The following is a 22,975-nucleotide window of genomic DNA, read 5'->3' on the forward strand; positions in this document are numbered from 1 at the left end:
TAGCTATGAGACATCTGGAAAATTTAAATGTTACTCTGGCTTATTTTGTTCATCTATAAGATGGGAATAATAATTTTTCCTGTCTCTGAGGTTGAGAAAAAAATGGGTTAATCTCTGTGTTGACATATTCAATCTCAGCATAGGAAAACATTTAATAAGCATCAGGAACACTTCTTGATTTTGTGATGATACTTTGCAAATGCTATAATTTGAAGTATTGTTCTTCTATGTTGGCTTTTAATTTCAATAAAAATTAGCCTAATTTTTTATTAGTTTAATTTAGGTGAAAAATTAGCTATATTTTTTAGCTCAACTAATTGTAGCCTCATTAAATTCTTAATAAAGTATATTTGAATCTGAGTAGCCATTTCTAGAAAGCTTTTTGCTTTATATAACAAAGACTGGTCTTTGGTGAAACTCTGTGCTATTATTTTATGCTTTGGTTTTTGCCCAATTTGGAATATCTCACATAACCCTCAATCACTTCTTCAAATCAATATGAAGAATCGCAATTTTTAAAGCATATATCAGACACAGTTTTTCATATCAAGAAATAAGTACAACATGTACGCATCTTAATTGGGATGTTTTGAAGGGAATTGTTCTGTTGACAAAAGTTTTATTATTCATGCTCTAATTTTAATTAGAAGATTTCAAAATATGCCAGAAATGTTTTTATTTGAAGGATGAATTATACAGCCATTAGATGTAACACATACTTTAAAGTTGTCACCTGGATTTCATAATGCTATTGACAAATTAAGAAATGGCAGATAAATATCTCAACTTGTGAGCTAATCAAAAATGTTTTGTTATCATTTAGACTTCTAAGCTTGATACACTCAATTTTCTGGTGTATCTTGGCTTTTAAAATGTAGACACAATCCAAATAGTTCCTGAAGAAATATAAATTAATTATATGGCATAAAAATTTATTTTCTGATTTAGAAAGTATAAGGAGTCTTTCTTTTTATTTTATAAACAGGACTGGTTCAAAGTGTGACAAGAGATGATTAAAATTTAAAATAAAATGATTTAGCAATGGAGAAGTTTAGAAAATTATTAGCAAAAGTCGTTTTCCTGATAGTTTCTTGAGTTGGTGATATCTGCAAATTATTATAAACATATAATACATGAATGTATTATAGCTTGGGTTTCCTGGAAAGTAGAGCCTTTAGTAGAGGACTTAAAGTTGTTACTTTTTGGTAGAGTAATTCTAGGTCACATTTGGCCACCCTCAAATGTGACCAATTGCTGGATCCCACAGCAGTGGCCCCCAAGAAACCATAGGACAAGAGGAGTAATTTGTCCACTGGTTTCCTTCTCTCTTTGGTCAAAGGTTCAACCCAAGAGTGTACCACCTGGAATTCCTGTTTCTCAGGACAGGAAATGAAATGTTTGTGACAATGCTGTAGGATAAAGCAGAGTCAGCATATGCATATATGAAATGACAGGGTCAAGAAGAAAAAGCATCAGCCATGTTTTTGCAGACTAGGCATAGCTCCTTGTTAACTTTTTTTAAAAAAATGTATTTTCTATCAGTTTTTCTATGCCCAGTTTGAAATGATTTTATATAAATGTGATCACTTCTAGTCAGAATGGTGTTTGACTTTGTATAATAGAAACTCAAAGAGGAAGGAGATTTATAATGACTTTGAGCATATGAATATGAGGGTCAGACAGGTAACTCATCTGTGCCACCAAAGACCCAGGCTTCCTTTGCCCTCTGCTTCCACCCCTTACTGCTGTCCCAGGTTCTTCCCCTAAGTACCCTGGGGTTAGGAAAGACAGAATAATAAATATTCCACAGAGTTGTGTTCATAATTTTTTATAAAACTGAGTTACACAATATAACAAAGTATCACATGAATATATTAAACATATAATTTAGAAATTAACATAAAATAAGCACTTTTCATGATACTAGAAATGCATCTTACTCAGAAGTTAAGTTCAATTATCATTGTACAAATCGAAATTTCCTACAGTCCAAATTAGTCTTAAACTGATTTTGCATTCAACATGTGTGATTTTCCACCTCAACAGAATAAGGAGAAAAAATATTTTTAAAAAAATTTCAACAAACCAGCAATAGAAACATTTAATCTGATCAAAGACATCAGACTTTTTTTTTTTTTTTTTATAAAGCCTCCAGTTAACAACATATGTAGTGGTTAGATATTCAGCATCTTTCTGATGTTTGAGAATAAGTCAAATATGTCCACTCTTATCATTTTTTTAAAAGATCTTCTACTCTTTAAATAGTTTTTTAGACATTGATGGACCTTTATTTTATTCATTTATTTGTATGTGGTGCTGAGGATCAGACTCCGTGCCTCACACATGCTAGGCAAGGCTCTACCACTGAGCCACAACCCCAGCGCCACTCTCATCATTTTTATTGAACACCATACATGGAACCTTAGTCATACAATAAGGCAAAAAAGAACTAAGAGTTAGAAGAAAATAAAGACCTAATAGTGTTATTAATTTCAGCTGATACGATTATGTAACTATAAAATCATAATGATTTACAAACAAATTATTGAAATTAATAAGTGAATTTTGTAATTTTTCTTGTGAGCAAGGTCAATGTTTAAAAATAATGGTGTTTTTTATAGTTTAGGAAAACAGTACATTAATATTTCTAAATGCCATTTATAGTGACACCAAAAAAAAATCAAACGCCTTTGAATAAATACAATGAAAGATGTGAAAGATGTATACATCAAAAAACCCTAAAATGGTGCTGTGAGAAAAAAATACAATAGAAAGATATACTGTGTTCTAGAATTAGAAGACTCAATATTATAATTCTCTTGTTTGAGCTCTATATTTTGTGCAAATTCAATCAAAATCACAGTAGGGTTTTTGTGGAAACTGACAGGCAAATTCTGTGGAAATACAAAGCCCTGTAATAGTAAAGGCAATACTGAAGAAGAAAAATGGGGAACTCACACTAGTATATATTAAGACTTTCAATGGAGCCACACTAATCATTACCATGTGGTATTGAAATAAGAGTGGAATAATAAACTGATGGAATGGAACAAAAAAGCTATAAATAGATCCACACATATTTACATCTGTTTTACAACCAAGTTGCCATTGTAATTTAATGAGGAAATGATGGTTTTTAAATAAATAATACAGGGTTGCAGTTCTACTTGTAGATATATAACCAAGAGGAATAAAAACATGTTAACAATAATAATAATAATAATACATACCATATGGCTGTGTTTATAGCAACTTTAAGAACAAGCAAAACTTTTCTCTGGCTACAAGAAATCCAACAATAATTGCATTTGGTGAGGACAGGTGCACCAAATAGAGAGGAGCAGGAGAGAACTTTCTGGAAACATTCTATATTTTGATTACATCCTGTTGGTTACACAGGTGTATATGTTTATCAAAAGTCATTGAACTGTGCAATTAAAATCTGTGGATTTTGTGGTATTTAAATTTTAAAAAGCTGCAGGGTAAAACAGATATCCGTATTAAAGAAAGTAAACTTCAGTGTCTCCTTCACACCATACACAAAATCAATTTGAGGAGGATCATGAGAGATAAAGAGATAATAACAAAATTTCTGAAAGTAAACATGGGAAAATATCTTTATGACCTCAGAATAGGCAAATATTTCCTAAATAGGACACAAAAAGTGTTACTAAGAAAAGTTGAGAACTTTGATTTCATAAAAATAGAGAACTTCTGTTAGTGAAAAAGATCCATCAAAAGAATAAGCAAACAACACACGAAAGATGGAGGATATTTGTACTACAAATATATGAAAACAAAACAAAACAAAACAAAACTCTGACTTGAGGCCAGAATATGTGACTCCTATGAATAACAGTGAAAGAAAGCAGCCTGAGAGGAAGTGGTACAAGCATATCCAGATGGCTAGTAAGTGTATATATAATATGTTGTCCAGCATCATCAGTTAGCAAGGAATGTAAACATCACACATGTCACAATATGACATGACTACACTTACACCAGAATGGCCAAAATTAAAAAGACGGAAGATGCAAAATTTTGGTGAAGAGGTAGAGCACACGGAACTCTCATGTGTTATTGTGGGACTGTACACTGGGAAATCTTCTTCAGTATCTACTTAAAATAATAATAATATGAACAACCTATCTCCAAGTGATTTCATTCCTGAGTAATAGCATACTATAGTGATCATCTTGGAATGAGACCATTACAGTACTGGGAATATATTCTATATATATTATCTGCTTATGATTTTCTTTGTTCAAATCTATAAACTTTTATAAGAAGAATTATGCCATTTAATTTTGAAATTTGGGTTTCTCATAGCATGAAATAATGACTTTTCTTGAATACCGTATGTAACTACTTAAACATGAGCCAAATATAATTTTGTTGAGATATGTTGTAAATTGAGATAAAAATTTACAATAGAATTTCTCAACTATATATAACTCTAGGGAGAGTAAAGAATAAAAAACAAAACAACAAAAACAAACACTGCTCCAAAGTATTTAGGTAAAATATTTTAAGATGTTGGTAGGGCAGTAAATTAACAATAACAATTTCTCCAAGTGTTTAATTGGTTCCCTGACATTTGAAGTACATTTCTAATAGTACAGTGAGTAACAAAGTAAAAGAAATCCCAGTAACAAAGCCAATTAAAAGAGACTTTGGTTAAAATAATGTTTGTTTTTCAATTGTTTTGTTATTATCAATTTATGTATTTTAGAATAACAGAAGATAAAGAATTTTATAGTAAATAGTTATTTTTACCTAGAAAAGGAATCAAATTGCAAAATGAGGTGTTTCTTATTGACTATTGAATACCATATTCAGTCCCAGTCCAAATCAAATTGCTAACTCAGATATAATATTAGCAAGAAATATGGAATGAATTAAAATGTTGTCCTTGACAGTTTGGAAAGTTTTCAAAAAATTCATACCTTCTTTTGATTTCTTTGTAAAATGGCTGTTTTGGAAAGGACTCGATTTCTTTCCTTTCCTATTTCTCTTTTACTTCTTGTCCTTTTCATTTCTTCTTTATTTTTTTTAACTTCTAGTAAGCAACATTTGGGCCTGATTTCATAAAAATTGTCTCTGGTAGCATTCCCATGGTGGCATGGGAGTATATTTATGACTCTTTGATATCATTTGTAAATTTATAGCAAATTCTCTATTAAGAAATTGGTCCTATCTAAATATCTGTTTGGAAGTCATTTATTAGGAATCTTGAGTTTTCACATAGATACAAAATTAAAACTGATAGTTTGTCTCCCAGTCCAGCCTTCAAAATCCTATTTAATTCATAGTATAATATTTTGATTTTATTTTACAATAAAATTAGGAGAAAAAATTTTCTTTAATACTTCTAATTAAAGAAAACAATAAAAGACCAAAATGTAATGAGGGTTTTTATTTTAAAAAGAGACCTAGAGGAAATTAGATTCAGTGAAATGAAAATGAGATAAAGTTACAAATTAATAAATTCTCTTAGTGTTTGCCCAACACTCCTTGAGTATTTTTCATAGAACTCTGAACCTTACAACAACCCTGTAAGGTAGATATTCCTAATTTGCAGAAAGCACACTGGAGCTCAGCAATTTTAAGAAACTTCTGTAGGGTCAAAATCTGAACATGAATGTTCACCTGAGTACCACTTGCCTTGCAGCCCCAATTCTTTGCATTGTACCATGCTATGAGAAGACCCAAAAGTTTCAGTTTATCTTCAAAGATTTCACTCTCAGTGTTCTTCTGAGACTTTCTAAACAGGAAGGATCTTCTGAACTAACTTGTTTTCAAATCTCTGACTTCACAATTGAGAAAACTAAGGTGAAGAGAATTTGAGGGAACTTCTACTTATGACAAGGCTGATTGCAAATTCTGTTCCTTTAGATTCTGATGTTGGCCTTCCTATTTCTGTTGCTATTGATAAAATTAAAGTATCTGTTTTGTCTTACTTACATGACTGCAGCAGTCTTCTCGCCAGTCTCTTAGTCTACAGTTAGTAATCCTATATATTGTTGTTTGAGAAAACTTTTAAAATATAAATAGTTGTCACAGAAGAATTGTAAAGATTAAAAAGACAATTAATCCAAAGTTCTTTACTTAGAGCTGAGCACTTAATACCCAATAAATACTTTCCAATAGCATTTTTTATGTAGAGATCATAAATGACTTTCCATTGTACATTAACCCATGAAGTTCTGGGTTTCCAATTTTGTAAACATAATAAACATTTAAATATTATTTCAAAGTTACCATCATACATAACATATTTATAGGCCAATGTAGGTTTATATAGCTGTTCAAAACCTATACAATGTCTTAAGGAAGGACTCTTTTCTTTAGGTTAATTTCTCAAAATCAGACTGTGGAAAAAGTTTTCATGTCATTCCCTAAAGAAATGGACCTGGAGAAAATGGTAGTATAGTTGAGGAATCAGGAAGAGGGTGGGAAAAGTTCATGAAGCCACAGCCTCAGTTGGATCTCACAGAAACTCTGGAGCATCCATTACATCTCCAAGTTCATTCCACCTTGAGGGAAGGGAGCTGGGCTGGCTTTTATGTTCTTGGTCATTCTGAGCCACCTGGAAAATATATAAACTCTCAGGCATTTCTGGCTCTTGGCATGTGCAGATAAAGAATATAACCCAACTCACATGGTCAGAAAAAGGTTGCAAATGCAAACTCAATGAAGCAAAATGCATAGAACCCAGGGAATGGGCACACAGACTGGGAGGAGGGATCCCAGGAGATGTGGACAGAGCACTCACAGTGTCAGGCCCTCTCTCAGTAGGGCAGTTGCTTGTTTCCTACTGTTAATCTTCACTCTGTGTTCCAGTCTCACTATACAACTCATTCATTCCCACTGTTGACTGACTGTGCCAGGTACTATTCTAGGTGTTGGGAGAAAAACAGAATATTTCCTTCCTCAAAGAGCACATATTCTCCTGAAGGAGAGAATAACCAATAAGCAAACATAAGATCTTATGATATCAAATTCAGCTATGTGTGATGAATCAAAATAAAGTTGGGTAAGAGAAGAGAGGGAGTAAAAGCCTTTATGTTATTATTTTCATCTTGTTATTGTTTGCTTTTGTATTTGTTTTAGATTGTGTAGTCTGGAAATTATCTGATGGAGAAGTGATATTATCAGTGAAGTAAAGAAAAAACTAGGTATAAAGGGGTTCCATGGGGAGACATTAGCCTGTGCACAAGCCCTGAGTGACAATGGGCCTTGTTATTTTTTGAGGAACCACATAGAGGTCAAGATGACTGAAGTCTGGTGGATGACAGCAAGTGAGAGCCAGAAACCACATAGTGGAGGTCTTAAAAACTAAGGTCATGGCTCAAAATTTGGATTTTATTCCAACTGTGAGGAGGAGTCTCCAAAACCCTTTGAGTAGATGAGCAACAGGTTTGATTTAGGTTTCTAAGTGATCATGCTAAGGAATCAGATATTTATTGCTTTTCCCAAACCACCCCCAAACATTGTCTTAAAATAGCCACCACTGATTTGCTCACAGTTCTTTGTGTTAACTATTTGGGAAAGGCTCAGATGGAGCATCTTAGCTCTGCATCAGGGTGGCTGGTGACTTACTTGTAGCTAGGTACTCTTCTCGAGACTGGCTTGCTAGGAGAGGGCTCCGTGGCAGACCTGGCAAAGGCTGAGAACTATGGGGGCTGGCTCTCCTCCACTGGAGGTTTTACTTGAATCACTTCATGAAGTTTTAATCATAGGGTATACGGAGCAGATTTGAACAGGAAGATCTGGATGTCAGTTATGGATATGTTAAGTTGCAGATACTGATTAGTTGTCTAGAAGTATTATTTAGGCATTTGCCTCAGGAATATGTATTTCAAGGAAGAGATTATGTTTGGAGAAATGCATTGAGCTGATATTTCAAGCCAGGGAATTGGGTAAGATCTCATAGGGAATGAGTGTAGATAAAAAGTAGTTTCATGGCCATGTGGGTTCTCCAGTTGGTGAAAGAAATAGATTCAGCAAAGCCTGGTAAGATGTGACCATTAAACCATTTCGCACCTTATCAAGAATAATGTAGCTGTAACAAAGTAAGCAAAGATGATGAGTGTATGAAAGAAACCTTGCCCATTTGTTACTTAAAATGAAGAAAATAAAAGGATTTGATTGAATTGCATGCTAGTTTAATAAATTTTCTTTACTTTTATTCTAATTATTCAAACTTCTACTCATTGAATGCCTCTTCCCAGCCAAGTTCTGAAAGAAGATTGAAGGAAAAACAAAAGAAGTGCCAGATGGAGGTCAAATGTAAACTTCTTTACTAAGAAAATGCAAACTGGAGGGCATAGCTTAGTGTGAGGCAGGTTAGTGAACTGTCTAGCCTTCCCTAGACAGTGGCTGCCTCCCTATCCTCACTATGTATTTCTCTATCTTTTGTTTTTCCAAATTCCACTGATTTGTTTTTATTTATTCTTTTAAGGAAAATCTTGCAAATGTCCTAATCTCTTTAGATGTCTAACAAATAGCATCCTTATTTACTTGCCAGTTTTCTGAAAAATTGAAATGAAACAAAAGGAAGGTCAACAGGGATCAGAATTTCACTTTTGTTATTGACAAATGTTAAGTTGGTGGACTTGTCTTGGTTGGAGAGACAAATTGGCCTGCTAAATATGCTCCAAAATTTAGGAAGACTTGCCAGTTGTTTTAGTGGTTTATGCTACTATAACAGAATACCCCAAACTGGATAACTAATAAAAATTTTAAAAATTTCAAAGTTCTGAAGTCTGGAAATCCAAGATAAAGGTAGTTACCTCTGGTAATGGCCTTCTCACTGTTTCCTCACATGGGGAAAATTGGAAAGGGAAAGTTAACCAAATGGTTCTGAAGATTATTTTTTAGGGGTTTATCCCATTCATGATAAAGGAATCCTCATGTTTAATCCTCTTACAGTCTCTACTTAGCACTATCACATTGACAACAGCTAAATTTTGGAGGGGGCCCATTCAAACAGCAGCACCAACCAACCTATGACATTTAGCACTGAACTCAGGCAGGAACCTTGCTAGTTGAGGGTTGGCAGAGAGCTGCTCTTGGAGAATAGTAGAAAATAGCTTCTTCTGTGGGTAGTTCAGCCTAAAGAGAGAGAAAGGAGGGTCTGGATATATAAGCCATGTTTGTTTTCTCCATACTTATATCCCCAACCAAGATGTAGTAAATAAAAGGGTCAGGAGAGACAAAGATACATAAATGTTCTTATGATTTGGATATGAAGTGTCCTCCAAAATCTTCTGCTAATGCAGGAATGTTCAGAGGTAAAGTAATTGGGTTGTGAGAGCTGTAACTAATCCATCCACTCCTAAATTGAATGACTGGATGGTAATCTGGGCAAGTACCATGTAGCTGGAAGATGTGGATTATAGGGGGCATATCCTGGAGGGGTGCATCTTCCATGTGGTGCCCCTTTCCTCTCTTTCTCTTTGCTTCCTGACTCCACCATGAGTGAAGCAGCTTTCCTGCACTGGACCCTTCCTCCATGGTATGCCCTATATAAACTGAGACCTCTGACACTGTGAGCCTCAAATAAACCTCCTCTAATTTGTTCTTGGGTATTTTAGTCACAGCAATTCAAAAATTGACTAAAGCAGTCATTTAGAAGAAAGCATCATGAATGGGGAACAAGAGTTGCCCCAACAAACACTTAGGCCTTTTGTTTATAAAAGTATATTATTAGTACTATTTGATAATTAGCTATTTTATTTTTGGTACCAAAATATTGAAAGTAGTATTTTCTAATCAAGACTCATAGATGGAAACTGTTATACAATTTTTATGCAAATAAATAAATAAATAAATAAATAAATAAATAAATAAATAATGTATATCTCTGTGTGTTTGAGGAGGGATGCTAAAATAGGGAACTCTGGCAAGGATAAAGCACACAACTTGGGCTTGATTCAGTGGGGGAGATGAAAGGAAATGGTGAAGGAAAGATTCTAAATTAGAAAGTTTCCTAAATAACTGGTGGCAGCATTGCTGCAGAACAATTGTGCTGCTATCCAGAGTGAAATGTTGTTAGTGGAAGGGAGAGAGACATTCAAGGTGCATGGCACTGTTCACAAACTGAATGTTCTTCCTCTGGAGGAAACTGGCCAGCCTTGGGCATAGAATTAGCAAGCTTTCCTTAACACCATCCCTTCTCATTCACAATCATGTACCCCAGAGTTATCAATCTGCCTCTATAATTCCTCCCTCCAGGAAGAATCAAGTGGGTAAATGCATTCTAACAATTCCCCATAGAAAAATAACAATCCTGGCTAATTTTCACCCTTGACGCTAGTGACATCAACCTTCCAATGCCCACATCAGTCACTCTGGAGGGACAGCTGCTTCTCGGGCTATGTGTCAGTAGCCCTGAATTGTCAGTCACTCTGGAGAAGGGAGTTTTTAATATTTGAACTCTGGAATTATTTTTGATAATTTCATATGAAGGGAAGTTTAAGGATATATATCACCTCCCTCTGGATATGTTAACTGATTTTAATGATGTTTTGCACTTTATTGGGGGAGAGGTGAGAGGAAGAAGACAGTGAATGTGGGTAGATCTATCAGTGTCAGGGAACCAATAGTTTGCTGATTTCTGTTATAAATTTGAAGATTCTGGGGGATTTATTGACAGAGCTGTCACTGTGAATATTAACAGAATGTTTATGTAGCCTTCACTGAGGCAGTGAGAGTCCTAATTAGATTGGAATTGGTCTTTTGGCAACTTTGCAATATTTGCTTCCTCAATATAATAGTGTGCTAGTACAAGGCTCTGAGGAGATTAGTGATATATTTCAGAGGAATTATGTGAACACGAACTGTCAAGATAGCAAAGGTGTTTCATCATAATGAAATGAGATTCATCAGCTCTCACCACCCCAAATTTACACTTTTTTTTTACAAAAAAACTATATATTTCCATAACTTGGCAAAAATGTGGGTAACAAGCCATAGCATCGATGTTAAAAAATAAGAGGGAGGAAGGGGAGAGAGTGAAATCACAAATATCTACAAATGAAGCTAACTTGAGAAAATAATAGAAAACCCTGGAATTCCAAAGAAATTAAATTTCAAAGTGATTCTTTGATTAACTAGAAGGTTCATCCTGGGGTTATTTTGCATTACCTAGCACTCCTATAACATTAAGAATTGGATTTGCTTCTCATTTAGGACTGTCTGCTGTATGAATTGAGGTAAACCTATGATCCCTGGGATCTTTTTGAGATGCTTCCTATTATGATTCTAAAAGGCTTCAGATAAATTTTACTGCTCTTTTACTACATCTTTTTCAAGTGTTTAGTACATTACCCCAAGGCAAGTTTACTTAGTACAATTAGTAAATCACCCCAAGGCAAGTTTACTCCATTTTTAATTAAAAGATTGACAATTATACTTTCTATAGGGGTATCAATTCTAGTATTCTATCAAATACTAATTCCCAGCAATAGCTCAGTGAGAAAGAACTTTTGTACCAGTGATTTAAAGCAAGGAACTATGTTCTGAAATCATGACACCACTTCAAGAGCAGGACAAGAAAATTAGTAGAAACAGATTTTTTTAACCATGACTGGATGGCACTTTCCTGCAATTATAGGTAATCAAATCCTTAGATTAGAGGAGTCATCATTCACTGTATGTGTTTCAAGAGGGAAGGAGGAATTATGGAACATGTTTGATCTTGCAGTTTTATCAGGAAGTCAAAACTGCAGAAATTATACATTAGTTGCTTCCTTTTACTCCTGGTTAAGTTGATTGAACACATAGGGATGGAAATGGGAAAACATTTACCTTAGGCTACCAAGATTATCCCTGAGGGCTCTGCAGGGAAGGTAGTCTTTCTAGAGATGCAATAGCTAGTTGCTGCAAAGGCTTTTATCACTCCTGGAAAAGAAGTACAAGGTAGGACCCTCGAGCGACACCAAGGTACAGTGAACAGGACTTTAAGTAAGAAGTTCAAGCTTTTAAAATCTTTTAAAACTTGTCCTATTACTTTTTAATTGATTGTATTGAAGAACAATCTATGTATATACACTATACCCATTTAAAGTAGAAATTGTCATGAATATTGACAAATATATAATAAAGTTCTAGAAAATGCAAGTTAATATATAGAAGATCCAAAAGGAGATCTATTCTTGCCTGTCTCAGAGACAGGAGGGAGAACTGACTATAATGAATAAAAATAAAAATACTTTCTTTCTTGATAATGATAGTAATTTCACAAGTTAGTAGTTTTTTTAAAAAAATTAAGAACTTTCTGAGACTCTCTTGTTTGTATTTATTATTGATTGTGAGTATTGATTTGGATCCTATTTTTGTGTATATGTGTTCTAGAATTTTTTACTTCAATTTCAATTTTTTTCTTAAACTATAGACATTTTCAATAGGGAATAAACTCAAAAAGGCTAGCCAAACTGAATCAAATCTGTAAATTGCTTAAACATGGATTGAATGTATCAGCTTTATTAAATTAACATTTACAGAAAGTATGCTTTGCATAGTTAAAAAAGTAAAGATTATCTAAATCAAATTGAGGCACATGATGAAAAATAATATTAAACATCTCATAAATGTGACCAGCTTCTGGAATGCTTCACTGAAATCCATGATCAATGTCATCCTCACTGACACAGGCACTACTTCTGCTTTGGATATGAACTAGAAGCAGTAATATTTTAACTTTAAAAGAGTTAAGTAATTTATTAACTCATCTTTACAATGTACCTTTCACAATAACCCTGTCTAATGTTAAATTAGTTTCTACATTTTCTCCTAATTTGAGTATGATTATTTATTTAAGGAAATAAGGAAAGTTTTTATTTTATTATGATTATGCTACAGAGCTGTGCATATAATGGGCACAAAGCACATTCTATTTATCTGAATGGAGTAAGTTGCTTTATTCTGAGTGGATATTTAAAGGGGATATAAAATTCACCTGATGATAAGAATTAAAATGGGGACTTTAGGTCTTTCTGACACTGCCATGTACAAAATTATACCATGAACTCTCTTCGGCTTACTCTTTCTTATGCCTAACTTCCCAACTAGGTTTTAAAGTCTTCATTCACACTCACAGGTTCCAACTAATACACTTTAGAAATATTCTCCTACAGGAATGTTTGCATTTTAACAAAGTCATAGCATAGAGCCTAAAAACATGAAACTCAAAATCAGAAAATTTTATATTTCAATTAATAAGTAGAAGAGCATTTGGGGGTGGGAGCTGGGATTGTGGCTCAGTGGTAGAGCACTTGCCTTGCATGTGTGAGGCCTGGGTTCAATCCTCAGCACTACATAAAAATAAATAAATAAAATAAAAGTGTTGTGTCCAATTACAACTAAAAAATAAACATATTAAAAATAAAGAAAAGCATTTGGGAAACCCTTAGGACTTCCCTAATGCCTTAACTCTCAGGTCTGATGGTAACACAGGATGTGTTTTGTATTGGTGTTTGTGGCCAAGAGACCTCAAAGAAAAATTCAACAGGCAAATGGTACCATGTGTTACTATTTTTGTAAAAAGTATAGCATAGGATTTCAATCACAGGTAGATTGTATAAATTAAACAGCAACATATGTTAGCCATTCATTTTTCTAAGGCCAAGCCCTTTCCAGTGTCTGTATAATATCTGAGCTATATTTGGCCACTTGTTTTTGCAAGCATTTATTGAGCATTACCCTTTGCTAGAAAAAATATGGGACACAACCTTTGTCCTTCTAAAATTTATAATGGCAAAAAATTAAGGGAAATTTAGCACTGGGCTGCATGGAATTTAAGGGGAATTTAAAAGAAAAGGGTGGAAAGGTCTAAGTCAGTTTGGAAGATGGGTTTTGCTGCACAAAAGTTGAAAGATTGGTGTGTTTTGCAATAGTCTGAATCAAAAAAAGTAGTGAGTATTGTCAGAATCATCTGAGAATATGAGGCATGCAAGTTGTCAGAGGAGATAGTAGTTTAGTAGGAATTGCTGACTCCTCTTTTGTTTTGAAGCCAATTCCAAATGCACTTTGAGACACTATTCAATAGGAGAGAGTGGTCAGTGTTTAAGGACTTTGTATTTGACTTTTCCTTTCAATTTCTCTACATACCTTGGTGTGTGAAAAGTATAGCAATAAACACCAGTAACTTAAGCATTAACTTGGACCCTGTTAGGAATGCAATTTTAGAACCTAGTTCAGCTCCATTGAATTAGAATCTGCATTTCAGCCAGAACCTAGGAGATTCAGATGCACAGTTAAGTTTAAGGGTTATTGTTCCAGACAAGTTTTGCTACATCCTAGTATCACCTGCGGGACCTATAAAAAGCATGGTGCCCAAGCCATACTCTATATCCACTTAGTGAATGGATAGAACCACTAGAAATTAATGAATGAATGAAATGATTTGAATGGTTTTTAAAAGCTGCCCAAGTAGTTCAGTTGTGCACCCAAACTGAGCATCAGTGCATGAGCTGCTGCCACCATGACCCTCAGAACAGCAGCAGGTAGAATTTTGTAGCATCTCTCAATACTTTATAAATCATGATTATCTAAGTTGTTTTTATCAATTCTCACTGAGTGCACGCAAAGTATTAGCATATCTTTTTAATCTGTTTGTGTAAATTTAATAAGGCATCATTTGAGTCCCTGCTCTTGAGACTGGCTTCTCCTTTCTCAAGATTTCTCTTCAGACAGGTTTGGCTGCAGAAAATGTAAAACATTAAAGTTTTCTAGTTCCCTAAGGGAATAGGCAATAACAGCATTTGATCAAGGATAACTATGATAAAGTGAAAGAAGATGTACTGTAAGAGAAACATATTCACCTTATGTGAGATTTCAACTGAAATTTCCTTTTGCTTGGACAACTTCCTGAATGAATAAACGTATTTTATCATTTAAAAATCATTGTTTTTCATAATTTTTTTTTGTTTTGGATAGTTATTATATTTTTCATAATTCTTGAACCATAAAGAAGAAAGTATTAATCATTCATAATTATAAGATAATCATTTTTTAAATGATAAGCCTTCAAAACAGTAAAATATTACATATTAGAAATTTGGGAAAACCAAAGGAACCAATATATCTGGAGAATAAATTTAATATACCCTTTTCCTCTTTTCTTATGAAACTTAGAGGTTTATTTTATTTTTATTATTATGTTACTAGGGACTGAACTTGGAGGCACTCAACCAATCACCACATTCTTAGCCCTATTTTGTATTTAGAGACAGGACGGGTCTCCTGAGTTGCTTAGCACTTTACTGTTGATGAGGCTGGTTATGAACTTGTGCGCCTCTTGCCTCACTCAGCCTCCCAAGCCACAGGGGATTACATGTTGTACTACTGTGCCTGGCTAGAGGTTTATTAACCCAAGTTTGAATTATACCTAACAGAATCTGGCCTCTGTTTTTCCTATATGTTATTTGCAAAATAATTTAATGGCATTTTCTGTTTTACATTACATGTATGCTTGTATTACATTTCATTAACTTAAGTATTCTTAGGTATACTTAAGGAAAAAACAAAAAAAATAAGATAATATCTCATTATAAAGCATGATGGTAGCCTGAAGTTTTGTTTGGAGCTAGGCAAAATAAATTTTAACATATTTCTTTCACAAGTAGGGTTTTCATATTTTCTTCTCCAAGTGCACGAGTGTGTGTTTTACTTATTTTGAAAGAATTTCAGGCTTATTGGTGAAAGGAGAAAAATAATAGAAATGAATGAAACAATGTCTAAGTTCACAGATTGGTAGACTAAATATCATCAAAATAATAACACTCCCCAAATTGATAAATAGGTTCAGTGAAAACTCTGTCAAAATCTTATCTGCTTTATATATCAAAATTATTATAAAATTAATATGGATATGCAAAGAATCCAGAATCCCCAGAATAGTCCTGAAAGAGACCAAGACACACTTTCAGATGTCAGACTTACTATGAAGTTTCAAAAATAATGACAGTGTGGTACTGGCACAGGGATATATGTACTTGATAAGAACTCAGACTCCATACAGAAACTCTTATGTTTTTATTGATTATGTGTGTGAATTTTTGTGTTTGTATTTGTGTTTGTGTGTGTGGTCCTGGGGACTGAACACAGATAGGATCTTACATATGCTGTCTCCTTGTTCTCCCATTGCTACTCCACTCACCTCCATCACCATCACCTATCTCCTAAAGTGCTGTGGTGCTGGTGAATGAAACCTTACTTCCCAGTGCTCCTCCTGTCTCCTTAATGTCTTTTCCCTAATACAATCGATAGCAATTCGTTGAAAACACACAAATCTCATTATCACAGATCCCTCTCAGGTCTACTACCATCTGCCAACCCCTCTCACCTTGCTAAATGAGTTTCCTTGCTTTTTCTTGAATACATCCAACAACCACCACTTTGAACTTGCTGTTCCTTTTGCCTTGAGTGTACTTATTCTAGAGAGCTGTAGGACTAACTTTCAAGATTCTGATCAAAAGCATCTCTTCAGACAGGTCATTCCTAACTACATTATCTCGGTCGGATAATAACCCCTTCTCATTCTCTATCTTCTTATTTAGGTTCATTTTCAAATACTTTATATCGTACATCCTTGTAGAGATTTTTGTCTCTTTCCCCACTGGGCTGTAAGAAGCACGAGGGCAGGCATTTAATCTTATTTACTACTGTATCCTCATTTCCTAAAATAAGACTGTGCACAGGGTAGGGGCTAAATAAATGTTCATTGAATGAATGGATGGTTATCTTAATAATTAGACAAATATTAAATTCACTCTTTGATAAAAGATTTTTGAGATTTGACAGGGAGTTACCCTACATGGAGTCCATTAAGAAATCCTTAGTTCCCTGATTGTCTGTTAATAACAAGGTCACTAATTATAAATAGAAGACTAATTTTATGTATAATGTATTTTATTTTTAAATCATGCTTTACTAATATTTGGAACAAAGAACACAAGAGGTTATAGTGTTTAAAACAACTAAATTTTTAACCAATTTCATGCTTCATGGGTTTGTTTTTCAAGTGATCAAGCAGTTAGTTAGTAGTTCATATAAAATTTAGCTTTTTAAAAGGCATTTACCAATTTTAAGTTTTGGATAATAGATAATATGTGGGCCACTAACAAGACAGTTTTTAATTTATTGAACAATCATAGTTTGAATACATAATGCTTTAGCAAAGAAAGTGGCAATAACTGATTACCAAAGAAAGCATTTGTAAGATTCCATGCCTTCATGGAACCTTAGTGCATTTTGAGTTTTAAACAGTAATAAAGCCTTCAACAGCCCACAAGACATTTTAGACATTTCACAATCTAAGTGCTTACTTGTCTTTTGAAAATTTTATTTTAAATTAACTTTTAGTTTTTTGATTGACAAAATATTTGTACATATTTGCTATGTTTTGATTCATGTATTATTTAATGGGTAATCGTCAACTCAGTGTAATTAGCAAATACATCACCTTAAACTTTTATCATTTCTTTACAATGAAAATATTAGAAATCTTCTATTTTAGAACTTAGAATGCATTATTGTAAATTATATTCACTGTATAGGCATCAGAACATCATAACTTATTCCTCCCATTTAATTTAACATCCTACCTGTTGAACAACCTTTCCCCATATTTTAAAATTACCCAAGACAGCCAGGCACATTGGTGCATGTCTGTCATCCAAATAACTTGGGAGGTTAAGGCAGAAGGATCAGAAATTTGAGGCCAGTCTCAGCAACTTAGTGAGATCCTGTGTCAAAAATAAAAAATAAAAATAAAACACTTATCATTTCTTTGTGAGTAGACAAAAAAAAATAAACCAAACCAAAACAACAACAACAACAACAACAACAACAACAAAATGGACTAGGGATACAGCTGAGTGGTAGAGCACCTGTGAATTCAATCCCCACTACTGAAAACAAAAACAAAAGCAAAGCATTGGCTTCTTCAATGCACTTGAATAAACTGGATTCCACAACATGTTCTTGTTCCATTGACCTAGCTCTGCTCACCTCATTTTGTTTTCCTGTTTCTCACCCCTGACATGTACATGTATTTCTTTAATTTTTTTTTAAATTAGAAAATTATTTAAAAAATTATTATTGACAGATAATACTTTTATATCATTGTGGGGTACAGTGTGATGTTTTGGCACACTTATGCCTTGTGTATTGATCAATTTGGGATGTCAATACTTAACAAATCCATTATCTCAAACACTTATCATTTCTTTGTGAGTAGACATTAAAAGTCCTCTCTTACAGCTATTTTAAATTACCTGATAAATGTCGTTAACTATTATCAACCTCAATAGAGAGTATTAGAACTTTTTCCTTCTCTCCAGTGGTGATGTTCTGCCTGTTAACCACTCTCCCCCATCCTACCCTTTCTTTACCCTCCCTTCCTCTTGGAACCATGATTCTGATCTCTAGTTTTATGAGCTAAGGTTTTAAAAATTCCACAGCCATGAAATCATGTGGTATTGGTCTTTCTGTGCCTGGCTTGTTTCACGTAACGTTATGATTGCTTGCAAACTATTTATCCTATAAGTGATTAATATCAGAATAAAGAAATTAGAAAACCCATCTTAAAAAAAAACCTAAATGATCGCACTCAAAATGGGATAAATATCTGAATAGATATTTATCCAAAGATGACATCAAAAAGCCAATGAGTATGTGGAACAAGATTTTACACCTATCTGAGCCAGGCTATGAGGCTAGACTTGACAGATCCAGACCTGTTTTGTTCAGGCTCCCTACATTAAACATCTGAAGTTCCAACTGGGAATTCTTCTGGTCTCTCACTGACTGAAGCAGTTATATTTCTTCTTCTTTAAAACTGGCCTGAGGAGGGGGAATGGGGTTATTAATGATGATGGAATGTGATGATCATTATTATCCAAAGTACAGGTATGAAGACACGAATCGGTGTGAATATACTGTGTATACAACCAGAGATATGAAAAATTGTGCTCTATTGTAATGCATTCCGCTGTCATATATAAATTAAGAAAAAGGAAATAAAAGCTGGCCTGCATTTATTCATGGGTTTGAGTCTTTTAAGTTCAAATCATACTATTTACAAGGAAAACATCTTTGGTCCATCTCTGTATTTTATTAGATTTCCTGGCTATTGAGTCACATAAAAAAGGCTCTATTTTACTGAGACAAACCTGGAGAAAATAAAGGATATTAATTGAAAGACTTACACCTCTTTGCTTCCCACAATCTGAGTATTTTTTATTTCTCAGAAAAGGAAACTGAGGCTCAAAGAAATTATTTTCTCCTTTTTTACTAAGGAACTAAGTAATGGAGTTAGCATTCAAAAAAACCCCTGTATTATTACAAATTACCTGTTATTTCTGCTGTATTATTGGTGTAAAACACATATATTTAAGAAATAAATTCTAACAAGCAATAAATGGTAAAAAAGACTCCAAATACCTAAAATCCTTTGTGTCAGACCTCAAAACTTGTTCCAAAGCCTTAAATTAAATCCTGCTTTTAATGTTTCAGGAAGGAACCTTTAGCATTACAATATTACTCTTTCCAAATTTATCTAATTTAAAGGTGACATGAATAAAATATTCATTAAAACTACAGCAGCCATTTTTCTATGACCTTTAACAAAGCTGCTATTAACTTTCAATTGACTCACAGTTGTGGATTGAACCTGACCTAATAAAGTATCCATTCCTTTTGAAACCTTCCTGGTATAGTTTTGATTTACATTTAAAAACTGTCTATAATTATTCTACCTTAGCCAGCTCTTATTTCTTATTTTTTTAAGTTAATATAATGTTTCAAACGAATATTATTCCAAGTATTTTAGTAAAGAACATCTCCATTAAGTACATCTGAAGCTTTCTATTTTAATTACTAATTCCTTTAATCTAGTTTTCCTTTTAGGGGGATTCAGTGCCAAATGATTTTTAAAAGATGAAAAAATGATCCCAGGTGAATTAATTATGCCTTTTTATCTCCATAACCATTGTAACAGAACCTTCTGAGGACTCTTTCTGATGGATCTGTCCCCTTGTCTCTCCCCCAAACCTCATTCTTGGTATTTTACATGCAAAAAATACAAATGTATGTGTACTGTGGAGTTAAATACTCATTATCTATCTGAATCTACTCTGCCTAAATATCCAACGCCTAAATGACTTGAAATGTTATTTTAGTACAAAATAATTAAAGATACAGAAGAGTCAAGTAAGTAAAGCTCTGACAACAAACTTAAAATTCCACATCCTTTTGCCACTCTCCATCTCTCTTTGCTTTGCTCCCTGCCTACAGAGAGATTGAACTTGTATCTGCTTCCCTTGTTCACTGGCCTCTGGTTGTGTTTGCTTAATGGAATCTTGGAGGAAGAGAAAGGATTCATTCTGTTGGCGATACTTGGGGGTCATTTTTCCATTTGTCTCCCTACAGGGTGTCTTGAGTTGTTGTGGACCTCAAACTAAGACCACTGTTTCTCTCAACGTTGCCTGGCATATGCACTCCTTCTTCTGGTTCTGGTAAGCCATTTCTTCGTAGTGTCTTTAGCTCTAAGGAGTTATAACACTTCTTAGCTTACTACACTATCCCTTTTGGTTCTACACTTACAGGAATGCCTTTGTAAATGACTCAAACTAGATTTTTCTGAAATTTAGTTATACCAACCTTTTCCTTTTTAGGTCCTGACTCTTATATATACGTTTGAAGCCTAAAAAAAGCATATTTATTTTAAACTGGATATAATTGCTACACTCTTCTGAAACTTAGGAGCCCAGACTTGGTCACCAAACACAATATTACTAAATTGTTTCCAGATTTAGTAGCCATCAAGTAACTTCAAGGTACTTTTTCCTCTGTTCAATTTATACTTCCAAATTTACATTTCTCATGTTGCTGTGATGCTTTAAGTTGGTCTTATTCCTGAAATGCTTATTATTTCAGAAATAACATCCCTTTTAAGTGCACTTAGAACTTCCCATTTTATTACACATCTTTTGAAAGTAGATTTTGCTTTTATTATATCTGGAAAAATGATTAAATATAGCATTTTATTAATTTTACTATTTTTTAAAAAATGATTTTGTGATGTTAAAAAGTTTCAGACATGCATTAATATAATACATAGAATTAGAAGTAATGTGAAGCTCAGATGTGTCTCTCTGAGTTACTAGCATTTTCTGACAATTGAAATATCATTTTTAAGTTCCTCAAGGGAATTGTTTTTAAATTAAATGCATAACTTGTCAGATAACTTGTCAGACTTCTACTTCAGGCAACAGTATGCTTCTGATAAATAACATTTCTATTGAAAATAGCTAGAAAAGAAAGAGGAAATATGACAAACATCTACTTGGAGATGGTGGAGAGCTGTTCAGATTAAGAACATGTAGAGGAAAGATTGGAAAAAGCAGCTTCATTGCTAGAAAACAAAGGAATGACAATTGTAAGGTATACAGCATTTACTAGAAGAAACCTGTAAGTATGTGGTAACTATAAATACTGATAGTAAAAAACAGAAATAAGAAATTATGTATAGAAACAAATGTATGACAACACATTCAAAATAGAATTCATATATTAACCAAAATGACAAAAGAAGTAATAGAAAATTTGAATAGTACTATGTATAAAAATATTTACAGTGTTAAAATCCTTCTGAGAAGGAGAATTCTAATGTTTTCACTAATGAATTCTTCCAAACACTTAAGGAAAAAATAACTCCTATATTAGCACAGATACTTACAAAAGCCAAATAAAGATGAAATGCTTTCAATATTTTATAAAACTATCATGGACTTTCTACCATAACCTGAGTTAAATAAAATCCAGTGATAGAAGAAAAAATAAAATAGCATTGAAAAGTAACATTCATTATTCTAGGAATTGAAGACTAGTTTGACATTTGAAAATCGATACATATAACCATTACCTTAACAGAATAAGAAAAATATCTCAATATCCCAATAGATACTAGAAGACTTTTATATAATTCATCATAAACTCATTGAACAATTCTGAGAAAACTAGAAGTGAAAGTCTTTAATGTCTTAAGCATACATATAAAGATAAATTAATAAATATACACACCAAAACACATTTTTTCTCTTTTGATGAGCTGTTGAAAACTTTCCCCTGGATATGAGAAATGAGACAAGCATGCCAAGTTCACCACTTCTATTCATTATTGTCTGAAGGCCCTAGACATTGCAATAAGATAAGAAGATGAAAGTAAGTCATAAGGATTGGAAAAGGAAGAATAAAACTCTCTTAACCTTCAGATAACATGATGATGCTCATGGGAAATATGCAAAAAGGTTTTAGAGTTGAACTATTAGAATTAGCGTTAAGCTCATTAGATAAAATATCTATATACAAAAATAAATTTTATTTTCATACAGCAGCAACAATTTGCATAAAATAAAATGATATACTTTATTGAAGTATCATAAAATCTCATATGCTAAGGGTAAGGATGCCTAAAACTTATAAAAAGGAATGTATAAGATGTTATTGAGAGAAATTAATAAAAACTAAGTGAGCATTATAATAGGTTTATGGTTTGCCTCCAACTGCTATATAGATCCAATGTAATCCCATTTAATATGCTGGTATATTAGTTCTTATTGCCAGGGTTGTTTTGATGGAAGTTGATAAACTGATTTTAAAATGTTACTAAAGTGCAAAGGACCATAAAGAGTCAAGACAATATTGAAAAACAAAGTTGGAGGATTTGTAATATCAGATGTCAAAACTTACTGTGAAGCTGAGGTAATTAAGACAGTGTGATGTTGGTGCAAGGATAACCAAGTTAAGGGTATAATTAGCACAGCATTTCAGCTGGAAGTAGACTTACACTTAGACTTATGCCAACTGATTTATGATAAAGGGGACACTGATCTTTCCAAGAGATGGATATGGGTAAACTGGGTAATTATATGGGAAAATATCAACCTTGATCTATAACTTACAT

The sequence above is a fragment of the Ictidomys tridecemlineatus genome, chromosome 1 (genome assembly GCF_052094955.1).
Source record: "Ictidomys tridecemlineatus isolate mIctTri1 chromosome 1, mIctTri1.hap1, whole genome shotgun sequence".
Classification (NCBI taxonomy): domain Eukaryota; kingdom Metazoa; phylum Chordata; class Mammalia; order Rodentia; family Sciuridae; genus Ictidomys; species Ictidomys tridecemlineatus.